Source organism: Cornus florida, unplaced genomic scaffold, assembly GCF_030987335.1.
Source record: "Cornus florida cultivar Cherokee Brave unplaced genomic scaffold, ASM3098733v1 CherokeeBrave_3.0.0_Hap2_Chr06, whole genome shotgun sequence".
NCBI classification, from domain to species: domain Eukaryota; kingdom Viridiplantae; phylum Streptophyta; class Magnoliopsida; order Cornales; family Cornaceae; genus Cornus; species Cornus florida.
The window spans coordinates 20,590,957-20,612,687 of record NW_026775576.1 but is presented as its reverse complement, the minus strand read 5'-3'; the positions used below and the strand labels follow the sequence as shown (position 1 = coordinate 20,612,687).

Here is a 21,731-nt window from a genome sequence, read left to right as displayed (position 1 = left end):
CACTAAAATTATAATTCGGCCTCACTGAATTTTATTTTTTTGCATTTTATACTTTAATTTTTTTTAAATTTATGAAAAAAACCCCATTGAAATTACAAAAACAGATCCACTATATAAGTTTGTCCCCACAAATTAAAAAGCCCCGCCCACAAAATTTCTGGATCCGTCAATGTAGACATTGTATTTTGTATCTATTCACCAGATACATTAACTATGTGTTTGACTCTGGTTTCAGTTAAAGAAGCAAAAATTACTACGATTTGATTACAATTCGCAGCAAGACTTAGTAATATGCAATGTATTATGTATTTATGCGTCATAACCATGTGTTTGACTCTGATTTCACTTAAAGAAGCAAAAATTACTACAATTTGATTACAATTTGCAGCAAGGCTTAGTAATTTGCAATGTATTATGTATCTATTCGCCAGATAACCATGTGTTTGACTATATTTTCAGTTAAAGAAGCAAAAGTTACTACGATTTTATTACAATTCGCAGCAAAGCTTAGTAATATGCAATGCATTATGAGGGACAGACCTACAACAAACTAGGGGGAGGGGAGCAATTGCCCACTGAATTTTTTTTTTTGTAAAATACCATTGTTAATATACTTTTTTTCCACTGAAATTATTAAAAAAAAAAATTATTATTGTTCGTCCTCATAATATTTTCTGGATTCGTCCCAGTATGTATCTATTCTTAGATACAATAACCATGTGTTTGACTCTGATTTCAGTTAAAGAAGCAAAGTTATTTTTAAAAATTTTAACAATCTTCACCAAATGTTTCAAATGACGGATTGATCTTGTGAATAAAGATAATACTCTATGATCTACTTTTGGAAGAATACCTCTTATTCTTGTGAAGTGTGGTAAGGAGAACAACGTTTTTAAATTCTAGCACTAATTAGATTAGGAATTCTGAGTTACTTCATTCATTTTAAGATTTAGGTAATCTTCGCCAAATGTTTAATATGCAATCTTCAAATAAGAACATGATATTAATTTTTGAAAAAAAATCTTGAATTCCTCGTACTCTTCACTTATACTCCATCTCAAGCAAAATATTAATTTTTGCCCATATTTGACATATATTTAATAAATTTAATTCATTGACAAACAAATCTCTATCTACCTTCTTGTTTTTTAATAGTAATGACTTAAAACAAGAACAAACTATTAATTTTTGAAAAAAATCTTTAAAACCTCGTACTTTTCGCTTAGACTCCAACTCAAGCAAAAGATTAATTTTTGCCCATATTTGACATATTATTTTAATAAATTTAATTCATTGACAAACAAATATCTATATACGTTTTGAAAAAAATATTGAATACTTACTTCGTACTCTTCACCTATACTCCAACTCAAGCAAAAGATTAATTTTTGTCCATACTTGACATATATTTAATAAAATTTAATTCATTGACAAACAAATCTCTATCTACAATGTTTTTGATGACTTTAAAATTGGGATTGTGTCCCCTAATGCTAAATTTTGACGAGATTTGACATATATATTAAATGAATATGGCATTTATTTGTTCCGTTGGGATATTAACTCCCTCTCACTCACTTTCCCTAAATTTATTGGTTCCGTTGGGGATTCTCTCTCTCTCACAGATTTGACATATATATCAAATGAATATGGCATTTATTGGTTCCGTTGGGGATATTAACTCCCTCACACTCACTTTCACTTTATGGTCCGTTATTCACTTTCCCTAAATGTTAAATTTTGACGAGATTTGACAAATATATGAAATGAATATGGCATTTATTCGTTCCGTTGGGGAAACTCTCTCTCTCTCTCTCTCTCACAGATTTGACATATATATCAAATGAATATGGCATTTATTGTTTCCGTTGGGGATATCAACTCCCTCACACTCACTTTCACTTTATGGTCCGTTATTCTTGGTAGAGTAAAAAAAATTTCTTTGTCGTAATACACACTAGAAGCAATATTATATCACATCAACACAAATATATATATATATATATATATAATAATTATACACATTCACGCACAATACATTATTTTACATGATTCACTAAATTCTAAGATTACGTTCATAAAAAGAGATTTTCACTGTTGACACTCACTCATCATTTCTTTTGAGACTATATCTATAAACTCTGGAATTACATATACTCTACTTTCTTCTCACAACACTCACTCTTAAACTCCTCGCATCTTTTCTGTCTTCTCTCTCTCTCTAAACATCTCCCACTTATTTTTATTTAATGTCTTCAAACTCAATTTGTCATTGACAAGTATCCTCATTTTGCCTACAAAGAGTTGTCATATCAATTTTCAACTCTAAAATAATAGGATTTTGGCTTACACGTCCAACTAATTCAACTTTTCTTGAACTAGTTCAATTAGAGTTACTATCATGTCCATCTAATTGAAGAAAATGTTGAACTGATTCTAAATAACTTGAAATTGTTAATCTCTATCAAAACATTACTAGCATACCAAATTCGAGTCAGAAAATCGTAACATGTCTATGTCTAAGTCTAAGCTAGGTTACATTATAAATGAGTTAGTTATATGAAGTGATTTACGTATAGACATCTAAGTTCACAAGTTTGTTGCAACTTGAAATGATTGATTACATGAGGTGATATACTTGAACACCTCAATAAAAAAACTCCTTGAGGCACGTAACTTTGAAAGTTTGTTGCAACTTGAAATGATTGATTACATGAGGTGATATACCTGAACACCTCATCTAAAATTTTGATGAGATATGGTTATATCTTTCAAACGAGTAATTACTTGGAGAAAAGTAGCGACGGATTTGAGATTACTTGAAAAAAAAAAAAAGAGATTATGTCATGGTTTCTTTTAGGTCCGTTTGGTTAGACGGAAAATTATGATAGAAAGTGAAAGGGAAAGAAAGTGAAAGAAAGGAAAAAAAAAAATCTAGTTTTCATCATGCATTTGATTAGCAAGAATTTTTTTCAAGAAAGTTGTGAGAAAATACTATTTTGTGAATTTGGAAAGCATGAAAGTGAAAAGAAAGTGATTGTAGTTATCAAAACTACCCCTTTAGTTATAAGATTACTTTGTACTATTTTTTGAGACATTGCTCTATCTTCTGACTCATGAACAAAATTAAAATTTTAAGTTCAAAATGAAACAATGATTCTGACATTTAATAATTTTATATATGTGATTATAGGTACAAGTTTAATTAATAAAAAATTTTGTTTCGAAAAATATTTAGAAAAAAAGATTGAAGTTAATATATATACTTTTAGTCATAGAAAAATGCTTCAACTAAATTAATTTGATACATCTAATATATGTAGAATTAAAATTAAATTAGTTTGGTACATCTAATTACTTAGAGTCCTAAAATCAAGAGAAGTCTATGTATAAAAAAGTACATGTATCATTATTAATTATGGAAAGAAAAAAATATAATAAAATTTTAATTTTGTATGCATGTATAAAACTATATACAATTAAAATAGTGTTACATTATTATATAAACAATATACAATATTAATGAAGTTTGTGGAGAAAATGGCATGGGCATAATAGGAAACTAAGATATGCAGGCGTCATTTTTACGGAAAAGTAAAATTTACCTGTGTTTTTTGCAAGAAATATTTTGAGGAAAATTAAGCAAGAAATTTACTTCCTAAAAATTTTCTCTTTCAAGTTAACCAAACTCTTAATAAATTTAAAAATTTCCTGTTTCTTTTTTCTTTCTATCTATTTCATGCTAACCAAACGATCTCTTAGTACTATGGATGGAAAATAAAAAATAAAAAGGAAGCTAATAATTTAGTATCCATTAGAAGTGAAGAAAAGAGAATTAAAAGTTTTAAATTATTTTTAACATTATAATATTGTCAAATGAAAATTTGTAAAGAAAAAAGAATACATGCATCCTATTATTCTTTGTTTCCTAATCTCTTCTCCACGGAACGAAATAAGTTTGCTCTTTCCTTTTTATTTTTCCTCCAACCCTCTTGCTTTTCTTTTCTACCTTGCTTCCTTCCTACCAAAGTAAGCATTATTGATTTACTCCGGATCAATATATTTATATTATAATACAATGAAAATTTAGATTTTTTTTTTTTTGGTTCGAAAATTATATAAATTATTTTTATTAAGATTGATGTGTTTTATTTTCCACTAAATACAAATTTCCTTTTAATAAAAAAAAGTTTGGTGGATTTGTTTTGACCTACCAGTATTTAATATTTAGGATAACTTGTACTAATTTCACATAAGTACACTGTTTATACTTTCACCTTTCCGGATATTTCGAGCCGGTGCTCAATGACACCCTCATTATTATTATTTTTTTTGATAAAATTATTGACTAAATGTTATAAAATGATAAATTTACTTTTTCTTTATATAAAATGCCATATTATTATTGGATAAGACAGTACAAACTTTGACATTTTAAGTCACTTTATCACGAGTTTTCGAGCGACATTTAAAGTCACTTTACCCTGAGGTTTTGAGCCAGTACTTAATACTCTAGCACTTTTTTTTTTCTTTTAACAAAATTATTGACTAAATTTTATAAAATAATAAACATACGTTTTTTGTTAATACAAAATACCATATTATTATAAGATAATATATCACTCACTTTCACATTTAAAGTCACTTTTGGTTGGATTCAATTGCCGACAAATGAATTTTAAAATGATCGTATTGGTTGTTGGGACACTCTGGAGCAATCACAATCTTGAGTAAATCATATAATTGATAGTGTCCAGAGCAATCATAATCTTGAATAATTCGTGCAGTCCGCCGTGATGACTCCAAATTTGTACAAAAGAGTGTGAGTAGGCAATGTGACTAAATTTTAAATTTATAAATACCATTACTATCTCTAATTAAAAATATGACTAGAGTGAGTAGAGATTGTCCCAAGGGATTGTGGACGTGTTTACAATGAAAACAAGGTATATGGTTAGTAGGTCGAGTGATCAAAAGATGGTTGAATTGATTGATTAAACTACTACGCAAATTAATTAAAGCAAGCAAAATACAATGATTTATAAGATAGAGAAAAAGATATAGAGGAGAGGACTTGGGGTACTAGAGTTCACCACTAAACTTGATTTCACTAGACACTAGCAATTGTATATCAATGGGGGAAATTGAATTGTAATTTGTGTGTGTGTGTGTGTGACATTAATTAAAACTAGGAATGGATGGCAAATAAGTATAAATTATCTAGCCAATTCAAATGGAAAACACAACCTATCAAATGAGACCAAAATCTATTCAATGAAATCACAATTTATGCACACACAACTATCTATAAGCATAAACCATTTGCATTCATAAGTATGAAACACCAAGGAACAAGAATAAATTGTCCACCTATTTATGAATCTAAAGCAACTACACTACATCTACACTAAAAATATGAAAATTAAACTAAGTAAGCTAAAGGTGTAGCACAATCTATCAAGAAACAAGTGTGAACTATCAAATAAATTACAAGAGTGTTCAATTAAGCACTATGTTTTGACCATCTCTAGATTAACTTCATCCATACACATAGATATGCATAAACTCTACTAAATTTAGAGAAAAACACATGAATCATTCATTATAGCATACAAAAACATATGGTTAGAAATAGATAATTAATTGAAAGTATTAATTCATACACATCAAGTAAAAACCACAAGATATATATATATATATATATATATATATATATATATATATATATATATATATAAATCCAAGATCAAAACATTTATTACAAGAAAATCCCCAAAAATATACAAAGCACTAGGTCTAGGAAGCAAACTTAGGGGCTACTCTAGCCCCAAGTAGATGTCTAGCTAATCATTGAAGTAGTCATCCAACCCTCAAGTAGGTATGACCTCATTCTTGATAGAAACCCTAGAAGAATGGAAGAACTCCCAAAGGTGTGTGAAAACTCTCTAGTCTCTAGTCTCCTCTCCAAGATATGAGATGTATATGCTATCTTCAATTCTTTTTTCAATCCCCCTTGATATGAATGACTTAAAATCCTTATATAGGAGGCTCAAGTGTCACACCCAATGGTCTGGAGTCGTGCACTAGGGTTCTTGCAATGATTGCACCATGAGCCAACTTTTACTGAGCTGGAATTTATTTTATTTCGGACTTGAGGAGGTTCGATCGATCGAACTGTGTTGAGATCGATCGAACATTGGAGAGATCCATCGAATGCTGCAGAGATCGATCATCCTTGGCGGCGCCTTTTTGAATAAAGACAAATCTCTGAGATATTTTGGAATATTTTGAGAAAGAGATAAAAGTGGTAGGTGGGGTGGTAGGTGTAGATAAGATAGTGGAATCTTTTGGATAAGGACAAATGCTTGGATCCATCTTGATATGTCTAAATCGATTTTGCTCTGATCGATCGAAGGAATGTTGAGATCGATCGAACATACTAATTTTCCACACTTTGCTTTATTTTTCTTCCACTTTGCTCCTTTCTTCCATTCAGCTTGAGATAACTTCTTTAATGCTCTTATTTGGCTGAATTAACTTATTTTTGGGATAAGCACCTAAAAAGGGCAATAATACGAAATTAGTCTAAAATGGGAAAGTAAGATGGATAAAGGTTCTAGAATACTTGAGCTTAAAGGGTTTAAGTACGCAATTTTCAGCACTCATCACACCCCCAAACTTAAATATCGCTAGTCCCTAGCAATGAACTACGAAGTAAAGGAATGAAATGAACAACTAAACAACTATGAACTAGAAAGCAATAAATAGATAATGCCACTTTCATAGGGAATACGATTGCATTTAGCATATGCAATAAGCTTTTTAAACCCCTAGGTTATCCCTAGTGGATGAGTGAAGTCTCGTGAGGGTTTCCAGAAATGATACCCACAAACATTAAGCTCATTATCACAAAAGAGGCACTAATATTGCAAGCAAATATTGGGAGAAAACTACATCAAGTATACAATTTTTCAACCATTTCCAAGTAATCTCCCAAAATTTCAACATCAAGCAAGCAAGTATGGTCCTCCACACATCAAGAAAATGATCATGCAAGTCAAAACAACTCTAGAATCCTTTTTGAGTGGACCGGCATCAAGTATATTGCTATCTAAGCCAACTAAAGAAGTGATCACATCCTTACCCTTAAACTAGCACAAATCTAGTCCCGATCATTAAAATAAAGAGTGGACCTTTTATTAAAGCTTATTTGATCTAGGTGCGCTTATTCTTTTCACTCAATTTTTTATTATTTATTTATTTATTTATTCATTTTTTTTCTTCTAAGGATCAAAGATGGAAGCATAGTGCAATGTGTTGATCTATTAAGCTTTCTAGCGATCCATGAGGTCGAGTGTTAGGTCAATGACTCCTAAACTAGACGGCTTTAGGGTATTAGGTGTTGAAACACCCCTAAGGACTTACAAGCTCAAATCAACTAGGCTACAAATCAAAACAACCTCCATCTAATCATTTTCCACTTCTCACCTTTTGGGAGAAGTCCTCACTTTTTTCTTTTTTTTTTTTTTTTTTTTTTTTTTTTTTTTAATTACTTTTGCAACTTTTTTTTTTTTTTTTTTTTTTTGGAATTCAATTATTAACTTAGAGTTTGGGCCCTCTAACTTTCGGCGCTAGAAATTCAGTGCTTGATGAGGCTAGAATCCCGGTTACTCAATGAAAAGGGTTTGTTATCCACTTTTATCAAAATGAAAGCTTTCAATGCACTACTAGCCCAATTGAGATATAACCAATTCAATAGTCAACAAAGCATGTACCCCACAAATGAATGCTAGTGTGCGCCTATGCCAGTGTAGAATCCTAGAGTGAATCTCAAAATAATCACAAAATCAGGATGATGTGGACCACAAGTGTAAGCAAAATATTAATCTTTCGAAAAATTTACTCCTAAATGGCATCCACAAGGCATACAAGGAGTATTGGACTCTCAAGTCAAGCAATTTTTAAATTTCAAGCAATATAGTCCTCAAAATATCAAAATCACAGCTAGTTATGGACCAATCATAGAAAATCCCTCGAATACACAAGTCATACTTAAAATTTTTAATTGAAAGTAAATACTGCAATTAACACCCATTACCCCAAAATGTAAATGGTACAATGTCCTCAATGTGCAAAGAGAACAAAAGGAAAAAGTATACCAGTGCAACTAAGGCAAAGAATGGCCAGGACATAAATATCCAAAGTGGGTGGTATAAACCCCCTAAACTTGGAATTGACTATGGTCCTGAAAAGATGGCACTTAGATAAAACTCATCAGATAACAAAAGGGATAATAACAGTGCACAGTGGACATGCAAGTGTAAATAGGATAAGAAATGAACTAAGGAGAGAGGAAAAATGATGGTCCTAAAAAATTTTGGGCAGCACTTTCTTATTGAAGTCATTGGGATAAATGGAGTCAATCACAAATAAATGTATTAATATAAAACCCAGACATCCAAAAATATCATGCATAGAAAAAGAGAAATAACGTACAACACATTACAGTATCAGGGCCAACAGATTGGCCGCAAAAATATCATATCAGTAGCAATGTAATAGTAATGTATCATAGATATATTAAATGAGGAGAGTAAAGAGATAGAGAAATCAGGTAGAGGAAGTAGGGCGAGCGGGGCATGATCCCCGGATATCTCTAGATATGTCATGCAGAGCAGCTAAGGCATCCGTACGGAGAGTCGAAATATCTGCTCTAAGGGAGACTACTGCATCCTCCAATGCTTGGACACGCTCTCCTAGGCTAGGTGTCGGAACTGGAGTGTTAAGAATAACTGAATCATGAAACTGTGGTACATTCTGACCCTGCTCCTAGGAATGAACTTGCGACCCAGCTAGAGAGTGATGTTGTATCTCCTCTGGAGGCTGCTGCTCCAGGTCTATATCCATATGTACTGCAGCCGCCGGTACATCTACTAGATCGTCCGCTGTTGCTGCTACCATCTCGGCCTCCTCAGCCTTTGCAGCCTCTTCTGCTACTAAAATAGCTTCCTCCTTCAAGCTCTTGATAAGAGCATTGTAGCTCTTGTTCCAGTCCTTCTTGCCATAGTGGCAAGCCCCTGACTTAGAACGCTTCTGTGGATGGAAAGGGTAGCGCTAGTGCCGCAGGATCTGAGTAATAAGATGAGCGAAGGGGAGATACTTAGCCCACTTAGGCTTGGACTTGCTGATATAATCTGTGTACAACTTCATCAAAACACTCCAGTAGAGTGTAGGAATGGAGAACCAGTGCCTGGTGTAGAAAGCATAAAGGGCTGCCAGAAAATCAGAACGCCTCTGGATCTTATACCCCGCCATAAACACATTTCGGTACAAGACCGAATCGAAAAACCATAGGTCATCGGGCAGATAAGTCCGGGTGGCAAAAGTCTCGCCATCTGTATCATGTCTACATCAGAATGCCTCCTGAGAATAGGATAATCAAGACTTGGAGGGCAGACATGGGGGCACCGAGAAAAAGTGGCCAATGTATCAACTGTAATGCGGATGGGATATCCATCGATGGTAGTCTGCAGCTTTGACAGATTACTCGGGGCCGGCCGGAGGTTCTGGTAGAACAACCGAACAAGCCGCGGGTAAACAGGATAAGTAACTGGCGACAGAATGGCTAAAATGCCGCGCCGCTCAATATTGTCAAAAGCTGCCCGGGTCAAGACTGACTGGGAGAAGAAAGCTACGTCAAATACGGACTCATGCAACACTGAAAGGCGTCTGAACTTCTAGATAGGTCTATCTTTGATCTAGCCTGGCTGTGCCGGTGGTGGAGAAGGAGAGGATATATGCTCATCCTCATTAGAATGGGATGAAGATGCAGAAGCGGTAGAGGCAGAGCGGTCAGACTGAGCCGGAGCTAGCTCCTTATTCTCCTGTAACTGCTTAGGCTGCTCAGCCTGCTCTGGATCCTGAGCATGAGAAGGCTCTGCGGGTTCCTCTACTCTCTGCCGGATTCTCCGCTCATACTGTCGACGGGCTACTGTCTTAACCCGTGCCATGGCCTACAAAATAGAAAAGAAACACTTGTAAAAGAAGTCAGTAACAGATAATAGAGAATTGAAGCACAGTATATAGAAACATGTATGTCAAGTAAGATAGATAACTCAAAATAATCAATATAAATTTATACAAGTGATGACACAACTAAGTAAACAGTGACTAAATGAAACATGCTAAACAGTGTAAGTATGGAATGCATCCAATGTGGAAATCACAGGCATTGGGCATCAAGAAACTAACATGAACACTATGGATGGTGTGTGAAGTGTGTACATGCAAATCTGTGAAGTTTGATTGATCATGACTTGAGTGAGATCGATCTCTCTCAGATCGATCAGGACTAAGTTTGATTGATTTTTCTCTAATCGATCAGAGAAAACTTTAATTGATCGAACTGCTGTGAGAAATTTGAAAAGTCACAGATTTGTGATGTGGATAACACGGGGGGCACCCAAGCAAGCTTGTGGGTCCCTCTACACCTCAACAACACAAGAATGGTCACTTGACTAGGCACGTGACCCCCAAAATCTAAATTGAAATCAATATATATATAAAACTATATACAAATATATACAGATATATATACATGCTCAAAATCATTAAAAATAGCAAGAAATCTAACAGAGAATCTCAGATCTATCATGACAAGTCTCAAATATAGAAATGAAGCTTTGGATTCAACAATAAAATGCAAAACTTACCAAATCGGGGAGAGAAGTGGATCGAGAGAGGGAGAGATGAGATTTGAGATGAGGAAGAGGGATTTGAAGCTCTGAAAGCTCGCCGGAGGTTCGCCAGAGGTTGGGAAGAAGGGTTGCAGCAGCGAAAGGGAGCTAGGGTTGAGATCGATGTATAAATCGATCAAAATGACCCTTGGCTTATATTTTTAAAAACTGTTTCCGATATGTTTTATCGATCTGGAAAAATCTCAGATCGATCGAACTTAGATCGATCTTGAAGAAATATAGATCGATTTAAGCGTCAAAACAACACAGTATTTTTGAAATTTTTTTAATTTTAAAAATATTTTTTTGGATTTTTGAAAATAAAAATAAAAATAAAAATAAAATGTTTTTGGAATTTTTTTTTGAAAATATTTTTAAAATAAAATAAAATAAAAGAAAAATATTTTTGCATTTTTGAGGATGAAAATTGAAAATATTTTTGTTTATTTATTTATTTTTAAAATAAATTCAAAATTCAAAAAGGGCAGTCAAAGTCAACAAAGGGACACAGATCGATCATTCCAAGATTGATCTGGAAGATACTTCGATCGATCGAACAGGTGAAAACCTACAGACAAGTTCGATCGATACACAAAGAGGAGATTTTCATGGGTTTCAAAAAAATTTCGAAGTATGGAATGCAGATCGATCTGAGGAAAATCTCGATCGATCTTGGGGCATTCAGATCGATCTGAACTGAAGTTCGCTCGATACACAGAGAGCTAAAATATGCAGGAAATTCTCGATCGATGGGATTGAGAGCTGATTGGATGCAGGAATGGATGTTCGATCGACCGAACCTCTTTTGAGATCGATCGAACAAGTGCAAAATGCTTAATTTCAGAATGAAAGTGCATGCATTCTCAATTACAGTTCCTAGCCATGTGTATAAACCCAGAATATATCTAGACGACGCAAGAAATGAAAGGTAAAATAGAAATGAGGGAGGAATAAGGTTGTAAACCCTACAAATTCACTAGTTTTTAACGTCTCTAGCAAGACGTTGGGCTCTTTTAGCCCAGATCAAATATTTTGTTATGCATCCCCTCTTTGACAGGGTGAATGGATTTTTGAATCCCACCCAACAAATGGTTCTCTAGAGCACTTGCTGGATTTGATTCAAAAGACATTGATGGTCCTTGGTCTATATAACTCTTGGGCTTCCATCCCCTTTGAACACTTGGTTTCAAAACCACTTCCTTAGAAATCAAATTGGAAGGTGAACTTTTAGAAATTCCATTCTTAAGCAAAAACTCATATTTTTCAAGTTCATTGTCAATGCACTTTTCTACAACACACACTTCTTCATGTTTATCCATTGAATTTGGGGTTGGATTAAAGATGTTTAACTTCACCTTCATGTGGCCAAATGAGATTTTCATTATCCCCGTCCTCCAATTGATGTTGGCATTTGCGGTTGCCAAGAAGGGACGGCCAAGGATAACAGGAATTTGGCTCTTGGGATTTGGAACCGGTTCCGTGTCTATGACAACGAAATCAACGGGGAAGAAAAATTTATCAATCTTAATCAAAACATCCTCAATGATACCCCGGGACTTTTTGATGGATCAGTCGGCAAGTTGTAAAACCACCAACATCGGTTTCAAGTCACCTAAGCCCAATTTGACATACACTGAATATGGAAGAAGGTTAACACTTGCTCCTAAGTCTAGAAGAGCCCGATTAATGACATGGTCACCGATGATGCAAGATGTAGTAGGTGAACTGGGGTCCTTAAACTTTGGGAGAGTGTTATGTTGCAAAATAGAGCTCACTTGCTCGGTCAAGACCACTTTTCTTAGTGCTTGACTTTTGTTCTTCCTCTTTTGGGTGCAAAGATCTTTCAAAAATTTGGCATAAGCCAGAATTTGTTTGATTGCATCCAAAAGCAGAAGATTAATTTTCACTTGCCTAAACACATTAATGATTTCATTAGTCTTGGTTTTTTGTTTGTTAAGAGAAATGGATCATTTTAAGGCATCCGGAAATGGAGCTCTAGGCTCAAAAGCTTTTTCAATTTCTTTCTTTGAAGAATCTTCAACACAAGACTTTTTCAAATCCTTTTTCATATCATTGTTCAATTCATCTTTCAAGTCATTTTTGACAACTTTCTCAACAAGATGATCATGCACATGCAATGAAGGAGGAATAAAATGTGAAACTGGACGGGTGTCAACTTTGGGTTGTACCAGTTCACTCTCTTCATTGAACATACTCACTTGGTTGTCAATGATTCTCCCACTTCTCAAGGTTGTCACCGTATTGACATGTTCGATTGTGTGACCTTTCGATGAAGAATGAGTCTCCACAAAACATTGTTGCTTTGGTGGGACATTCAAAGGCATCTTCCCTTTCTCTTTAGCATTCAAAGTACTAGCTATTTGCCTGACTTAAGTTTCTAGCTTAGCAATGGATTGAGAATGAGAATGAAGCAATTGAGTGTTTGCCTCTAAAGTGCCTAAAGCGGTCAACACTTTTTCCTCAAAAGCGGGACTCCTTGAATTTCCTTAGGAATATGATGATTGGTTAGGGAAATGAGAATTAGAGAATTGATTTCCATGTGATGATTGAAAAGAAGATCTATAGCCTTGGGAACCTTGGCTTTGCATCAGTGGTGGAACATACTTGTTTTGAAAACCTCCTTGGGGAGGGTTTGAGCCTTCCTCTTGGCTTTTCCAAGAGAAGTTTGGATGGTTCTTCCAACTTGAATTGTAATGAGTGTCATAAGGATTATTCCGTTGGTTGACAAATGTAGCATTGACTTGCTCATGGTTTTCACTTGGCACATGTCCATGGGGACAATTGGAAGTAGAATGTAAAACACTTGAACAAGTCATGTAAGATTCATTAGATGCACGATGAGAATGGTTAGGGGAGGAAGACATTTGATTCGCCGAAGTTTGGTTGATCAAAAATTGATCAAACCTTTGAGATAAGGATTTCATCTCAACGGCTATATCGTTGGAATTGTCAACTGGATATAAGCCGATGTTCTTCCTTCCACCTAGATTTCTACCATTTTTAGAGGATAAAGATCTATGCATTGAATTCTCACTCATACTTTCATACAATTGCCACACATCATCCTCATGCTTATCAAGATAAGAACCACCCATAGATGCATCAACCATACCCTTATGACTATCCGGTAAAATTTCAAAGAAATATTGAACTAGTTGCCACTTAGGTATGTCATGATGTGGGCACTTCTTAAGCAAGTCATTAAACCTTTCCCATGCCTCATGAAACATTTCTCCATCACCTTGAGAAAATTCATGAATGGAAGTTCTCATGGCATTGGTCTTCGAAACCGATTAGTACTTTTTCAAGAACTCTTGTTACATTTCTGCTTAAGAAGTTATCGAAAAAGGCCTAAGATTGTTAAACCAATATTTTGCCTTATCCTTATGGGTAAAACGAAAAAGTTTAAGTCTTAACACTTCTTCTGGCATGTCCGTGTATTTCACGGTGGAACACACTTCAAGAAACTCATCCAAATACTTGTAAGGTTCTTCACTTGGAAGTCCATGATAGTTAGGAAGCATTTGAATGGTTTGCGATTTAATCTCATAGTGATGTGCTCTAAATGGGGGCAATTGAATGCATGTAGGTGCATTGTAATCATTAGGCACATAATGGTCTCTTAAAGCAATGGGAGGATTCACAACCGGCGGTGCCACTCGAACACCTTTGTTGCCTTGCATAATGGGAGATTGTGGAGCAAAAATTGGCCGAGGCATTCCCAATGGAATTCAGCCTTGTTGTTGTGGTGGGATGAATGGTCTTAGCATGCCTAATGGTACTTGAATATTTTCATGATGCACATTAGGGTGGAGGATACCTTGTTGGTCTATGTGACCAAGGTCCTCCACATGGTTTTCATTCAATTCTTTCATTGGTGTAATGGAGTGTTGAGAACTACCTTTTCCCCTAGGATTACGAACAACCAATTCAAGATACAAATTAGGAAGGACAAGAGTAGGATTCAACGACCTACGACCATGCATGCACTAGTAAAACAATAACAAGCAATTAGCAATCATTTCGCCCCCACAATAAATCAGTCAACAAACATTCTCCACATACATTGGTCCCATACTCCCATGTTTGAACAATATGCAAAGAAAAATAAATTGCCTCCACATGGGCTCACGATTTATCTATAAAATAAAAAACTTGCCACCATGCGGGCTGACGATTTAACTATAGATTGAGTTAGAAAGATCTCACAAAGGGTCCTTAAGTAACTTCAATTTAACTTTCAATTTTCAAGCCTTGCTATGCTTTGCAAATTTTTAGATTTTAGCTCTTTATGCTTTTGCTTAGCTTCACTTGGTTTCCTTGCTTTCTTTACTCTTTAATTCCCTTTGCTTGACTCTCTTAGCTCAATGCACCTAGCCAATCAAGAACAAGCACAATAAGTAACAAAAGAGAAAATAAAGTAAAGACACGATCAAAAGAGTACTAATTCCTATTTATTTCCAAAACACGGCATTGCCAATTCAACCCCCAGCAACGGTGCCAAAAACTTGGTGCAGTCCGTCGCGATGACTCCAAATTTGTGCAAAAGAGTGTGAGTGTGCAATGTGGCCAAGTTTTAAATTTATAAATGCCACTACTACCTCTAACTAAAAATATAGCTTGGGTGAGTAGGGATCGTCCCAAGGGATTGTAGGCGTGTTTGTAATGGAAACAAGGTATAGGGTTAGTAGGTCGAGTGATCAAAAGATGGTTGGATTGATTGATTAAACTATTATGCAAATTAATTGAAGCAAGCAAAATACAATGATTTATAAGATAGAGAAAAAGATATAGAGGAGAGGACTTGGGGTACTAGAGCTCACCACTAAGCATGACTTCACTAGACACTAGCAATTGTATATCAATGGGGGAAATTAAATTATAACTTGTGTGTGTGTGTGACATTAATTGAAACTAGGCATGGATGGAAAATAAGTATAGATTGTCTAACCAATTCAAATAGAAAGCACAACCTATCAAATGAGACCATAATCAATTCAATGAAACCATAATTTATGCACACATAACTATCTAGAAGCATACACCATTTGCATTCATAAGTATAGAACACTAAGGAACAAGAATAGATTGTCCACCTATCTATGAATCTAAAGCAACTACACTAAATCTACACTAAAAACATGAAAATTAATCTAAGTAAGCTAAAGGTGTGGCACAATCCATCAAGAAACAAGTGTGAACCATCAAATAAATTACAAGAGTGTTCAATTAAGCACTATGTTTTGACTATCTCTAGATTAACTTCATCCATACACATAGACATGCATAAACTCCACTAAATCTAGAGAAAAATACATGAATCATCCATTTTAGCATACATAGACATATGGTTAGAAATAGATAATCAATTGAAAGCATTAATCCATACACATCAAGTAGAAACCATAAGATATATATATATAAATCCAAGATCAAAACATTTATTGCAAGCAAATCCCCAAAAATATACAAAGCACTAGGTCTAGGAAGCAAACTTAGGGGCTACTCTAGCCCTAAGTAGATGTCTAGCCACTCATTGAAGTAGTCATCCAACCCTCAAGGGCTATCTCCATGGTAGGTATGACCTCCTTCTTGATGGAAACACTAGAAGAATGGAAGAACTCCCAAAGGTGTGTGAAAACTCTCTAGTCTCTAGCCTCCTCTCCAAGATATGAGATGTATATGCTATCTTCAATTCTTTTTTCAATCCCCCTTGATATGAATGGCTCAAAATCCTTATATAGGAGGCTCAAGTGTCACACCCAATGGTCTGGATTCATGCACTAGGGTCCTTGCAATGATTGCACTATGAGCCAACTTTTAATGAGCTGGAATTTATTTTATTTCGGACTTGAAGAGGTTCGATCGATTGAACTGTGTTGAAATCGATCGTACATTGGTAAGATCCATTGAATGTTGCAGAGATCGATCATCCTTGGGGGCGCCTTTTTGAATAAAGATAAATTTCTGAGATATTTTGGGATATTTTGGGAAAGAGACAAAAGTGGTAGGTGGGGTGGTAGGTGTGGATAAGATTGAATAATTTCGATCGATCAAAGATAAGTTGGATCGATCGAACATAGTGGAATCTTTTGGATAAGAACAAAGGCTTGGATCCATCTTGATATGTCTAGATTGATGTTGCTCTGATCGATCGAAGTAATGTTGAGATCGATCGAACACGCTGATTTTCCATACTTTGCTTCATTTTGCTTCCACTTTATTCCTTTATTCCATTTAGCTTGAGATAACTTCTTTAATGCTCTTATTTGGCTGAATTAACTTATTTTTGGTATAAGCACCTGAAAAAGGCAATAACATGAAATTAGGCTAAAACTGGAAAGTAAGATAGATAAAGGTCCTAGAATACTCGAGCTTAAGGGGTTTAAATGCGTACTTTTCAGCGCTTATCAATAATCATATAATTCATAGTGTCCGGAGCAATCATAAGCTTTAATAAATATACTCGTATATAATATTTTTCCATTTCCCACACACAAACTCACTTTAAAAACTTTTCAATTAATTAATTACAAGTTGATGATTGGTTGCCAGGGAAAAAATAAAATATAATTACAAGTAAGTGATACTAACTTATTCAATCTTTTAATTCACATTATCACTCATTTGGCAATGGCTTCTCTATATGGTGATGTAAGCAACTTCAATGCTCTCTCATTTGGGCTCTCAAGCTCAAAATATGATAGTTGGGTAAAAAATGGCCTCTCTAATGGGCTTTCATTTAGGCTCTCAAATTTTGAGATTCTCAAATCTCCTCTCAAGTATTGCAGTTGCCAATCTTTTTTGGCAAGTCTCTCGTTTTCCTATAGGATGCCGTTTCTCTTATTTCTTTGTGGAATCATAATCTGAAATCATCACCCACTCGCATCTCTCTCTCTCCTTGTCTGTTGCAATATAGAGAGAGACAAAAGTTCTAGGAAAATCATCCGATTTAAACTAGAGGAAGAAAATCGACGACGAAGAGAGGGTTACTAATGGATCTCAATCTCGATCTTAACGGTTCCTGGCCATTAGATTAGATCTTCGTCTCCTCCAATCCTACGCCTCCGTTCTTTCTCACGTCCTCAGTAACCTTCTCTTGTGAAGCTAGCCTGACTTCGGTTTTTCTTGGTTGTGGCCGGATTCTTCTCGTTTTTGCCATGTTATATGTTTTTAGTGCGAATAGATGATGTGAGTCGATGTCGGAGGTTATGATATGAAGTGTTGCGGAGCTACCAAGATGATGCGATACGAGGTTAGGCAATTAGTTCACAATAATTGCCATGAATTCGAAGTAGCCGATACGATTAATTAGAAGTAATTGCAGAAATCGTGCGATTGCGATTTACGGAATTTCAAAAGTTGTCCAATTGTGATTTAGGGCAAGTTTGCGATTAAAATTGTTTGATTGCAGAATAGTGATTGCAATTCTGAACAAGTTCGTTGAATTATCTTTGGTTGTCTCGTGATCATGTCACTTTTTTTTTTTTTTTTCCCCCAATATATATATAGAAATGTTAGGCGCTGAATGTTATACATTTTACTTGCATGTTTTATTCTCTTAATAATAGTTTATTTGTGATTTTACATTGTTTTATTATTTTTATTTATTTTAGGATTTTAATTGTAAAATCAATCAAAACCAGTGATTCTAAGCTTTAAAAAGATGACATTTCGTGGGACCGAGCAATGTTGAAGATCCAAGTCTAATTATACTTAGAAAATAGTCTAAAAGAAGCCACAAGTTGATGAGAATGGAAAGAAGAAGACAAAAGAAAAATTTAACTGTTTACCTTGTCAAAAATTGGGTTAGAAGTCTATACAAATTTTGGAGTCCTTATTTGACAGAATTTCTATGTATGTCTTCTATATGAAAAAGGAAACTTTAGGACTGATCTTTTATTATTTAAAGGGAGTCCTCTATAGCATTGAAGCATCATTATACAGAGGAGCTTGAGACTGAGATCAGAGAGGAGCATTCAGAAGACGGAAGGGATCAATCCATGGCAGTGAAGATGTCTTCCTCAACCATGAAGTCAGTCATGGTTGGCTAAATGCTTTGCTAGAGTTGTGATGTAGCCCTAGCTTAGCACACTGGTTTGATTGTATTTATTTATTGGAGAACAATTTTTATCATGCGTGATTATGTAATTTATAGGATTTTTAATTGACTTTTCAACAAGAATCGGTTTTAGAGTTTTAATTCAATCACAAATATTTTTCTATATTGTTTTAGATATTTTAATCTTGTGATTGAACACAACTCATTCACTTCTTGTAGTTGTGAATGAGATGATTACACAATGTTATTTCTCTGAATATAATGTTAGAGATTTGATGGATTATGCCTAAAAAAGATTAACCATGCTACACCCTAGAGTAAAGTAGATAGGTAGATGGTTTATACCAATCAAAGATAGTCTATGCTTAGCTTTAAATTATATTATTTTCTAGCTGAATTAATATGTGCTTGTGGCCATGATTTATTCCCTGTGCATGTTATATCATATATCTCCAATAAATTGATGCAATTAACTGGTGGTGCGACGTTAGTAGTGAAGTCATTCCCCTAGTTCTCTCTCTCTATTTTCTACATCCTATTTAATCATTGTTCTTTAGTTTATTTTATTTTTCTACTTAGTTAATTTAGAATTAATCATCACAATTCGATTATCCTACTTTCAAGTTAATTTAGAATTTAAGAAATCTATTGACAAACTTAATTTACAAAAGTCCCTTGGGTACGACACCCTTACAAGTAAGCTCTATCTGCAAAGATTCGTGCACTTGCGAGTGGTACATATAAATCTCACAGCAAGTTTTTGGCGCCATTGCCGGGGACTTGTTTTAGTTCTTGACAGATTATATTAAATTCTATAATTAATTTCAATTAGGATCTTAGTTTAGGATTTTATTTTATTCTATTCACTATTTTAGGTGGAAGACATTCTTTGTCACTCCCTAAGCTTCCGTTCGACCCAGAAATCGAAAGGACTCTTAGAAACTTGAAGAAAGATTTTGAAGGCCTTAAAAAGGAAAAGATGGCGGATGACCAAGAGAACCTTAGGGAGTTGCAAGTTGAAGGAAGAGCAGATCCATTATCTGTAGAAGCAGTTCACTGTTTAAAGGATCACTACAAATCAGGTGCATACAACTCTTTATCTAAAGTTCGATATCCTCAAGTAAGGGCCCCTTATTACCAAAATTAGGGCCAGTACTCTTCAGTTACTACCTTCTTTTTATGGCTTATCAAAAGACGATCTGGCACTTGGATGACTTTGCAAAGGTGTGCAGAATAATAAAGATCTAGAGCTTTGACGATGATGTGCTCAAGCTACACCTTTTCTCTTTTTCATTGAGGACAAGGCGAATGACTGGTTTAATTCATTGCTAGCAGACTCCATCACTACATGGGCTGAATTGCAACAGAAGTTTTTGAATAAGTACTTCCCCACAGTGAAAACTACTCAATATCGAGATGTTATTAGTGATTTTGCTCAAGGGCTTGATGAGCCTTTTCATGAAGCTTGGGAAAGATTCAAAGACCTCATTCAGAAGTCTCCTCATCATGACATACAAAAATAGTAGCTTGTTAACTTCTTTCATAAGGGGCTCAATGAGGCATAAAGGTATATGGTGGATGCCTCTTGTGGTGGAAAATTTATGTTGAAGAGTGTAGAGGAAGCATGGTAGCTTTTTGAAAATATATCTGATAATTCTACACAACATATCTTACCTCCAGTAGGAAGACCTCATACCATATTGAGGAGAGCAGAAAGTGTGAATGAAGCAAGAATAAATTAAGGGTTAGTGAGCCAAATGGAGGTATTAACTAAGAGGATGGATCAATTGATGACTTCATAGTCAAATTTTACTCCTCATTCGACTAATGCTCAAGGCCTTGAAGTGTGCTCTCTCTGTTCCAGTCCAACTCACCACGTGTTTATTTGTCCAAGTGCAGCTCAGTATTCAGAAATTCCATAAGAACAAGTTAATGCTACCTATGGAAGGCTCAGAGGGAATAATATGCATTCAAACACTTACAATCTGGCTTGGAGAAACCATCCAAACTTCTCATGGAGAAATTTGGCCCCAGGGACATCAGCTCCTCCACCTCAAGTACCTCTCCAATTCAGACTTCAAATCCTCAAGGGTTCACTCCTATGAATGTCTTCAGTTAACCTCAATAATCTTATCAATGCTCGAGGCAACGATGGCAAAGTAGTTAGAGCTAACTAATCAACTTGTGCAGTCTCATTCTCAATCCCTTGCCAAGTTAGAGACACAAGTTGACCAACTAGCTTAAGCCTTGAACAGAAGAGAGGATGGTAAGCTTCCTTGTCAACTAATAGCTAATCCAAGAGGTGTGCGTATAATTGATGATATTACTGGCCAAGAAGTCCACCATGAACAAGTGCAAGTAATTATTACTCTGAGAAGTGGTAAGAGAGTTGAAAATAAGGTGGAAGAAGAGGAAAAAAAGAAGGATGAAAATTAGAAGAAAAAACTTGAAGATAAAAATGAGCGTAATGAAAAAGCACAAGAAGTACCTCTAACTACTGAGCCTTCTCTTGAGTAGAGGCATGCAGTTGTGCCATTCCCTTAGAGACTACAAAAAACATCAAAGGCAGCGAAGCAAGCAAGCAAACTTCAAGACATAATGGAGATGTTCCAACAGGTGAAGATTAATCTCCCATTGCTTGATGCAATTCAACAAATTCTAGGTTCCGTTAAATTTATGAAAGATATGGGCACTCAGAAGAGGAGTTCAAATAGCCATGTTCCTAAGAAGGTGCTATTAATTGAGCAAGTCAGTTCCATAATCCAACACTGCACTGCTCCAAAATTCAAAGATCCAGGCGCTCCAACAATTTCATGCACAATAGGGAATCATCAAGTAAAGCGAGCTCTCTTAGATTTGGGTGCAAGTGTAAACCTTCTTCCTTATTCAGTTTACTTGCAACTCGGATTAGG

At 35.1% G+C, this 21,731-nt stretch overlaps 1 non-coding gene and 1 pseudogene across 1 annotated transcript; one reads left to right on the top strand and one right to left on the bottom strand.

The window, feature by feature from the left end:
- The first annotated feature begins 13,925 nt into the window (after positions 1–13,925).
- On the top strand, positions 13,926–14,023 carry LOC132315334 (small nucleolar RNA R71; annotated as a pseudogene).
- A 6,204-nt stretch (positions 14,024–20,227) lies between these two features.
- LOC132315471 (small nucleolar RNA R71) lies at positions 20,228–20,332 on the bottom strand. Its single transcript, XR_009483662.1, has one exon. It is a non-coding gene; the product is annotated as a small nucleolar RNA R71 (small nucleolar RNA).
- Positions 20,333–21,731: the final 1,399 nt, after the last annotated feature.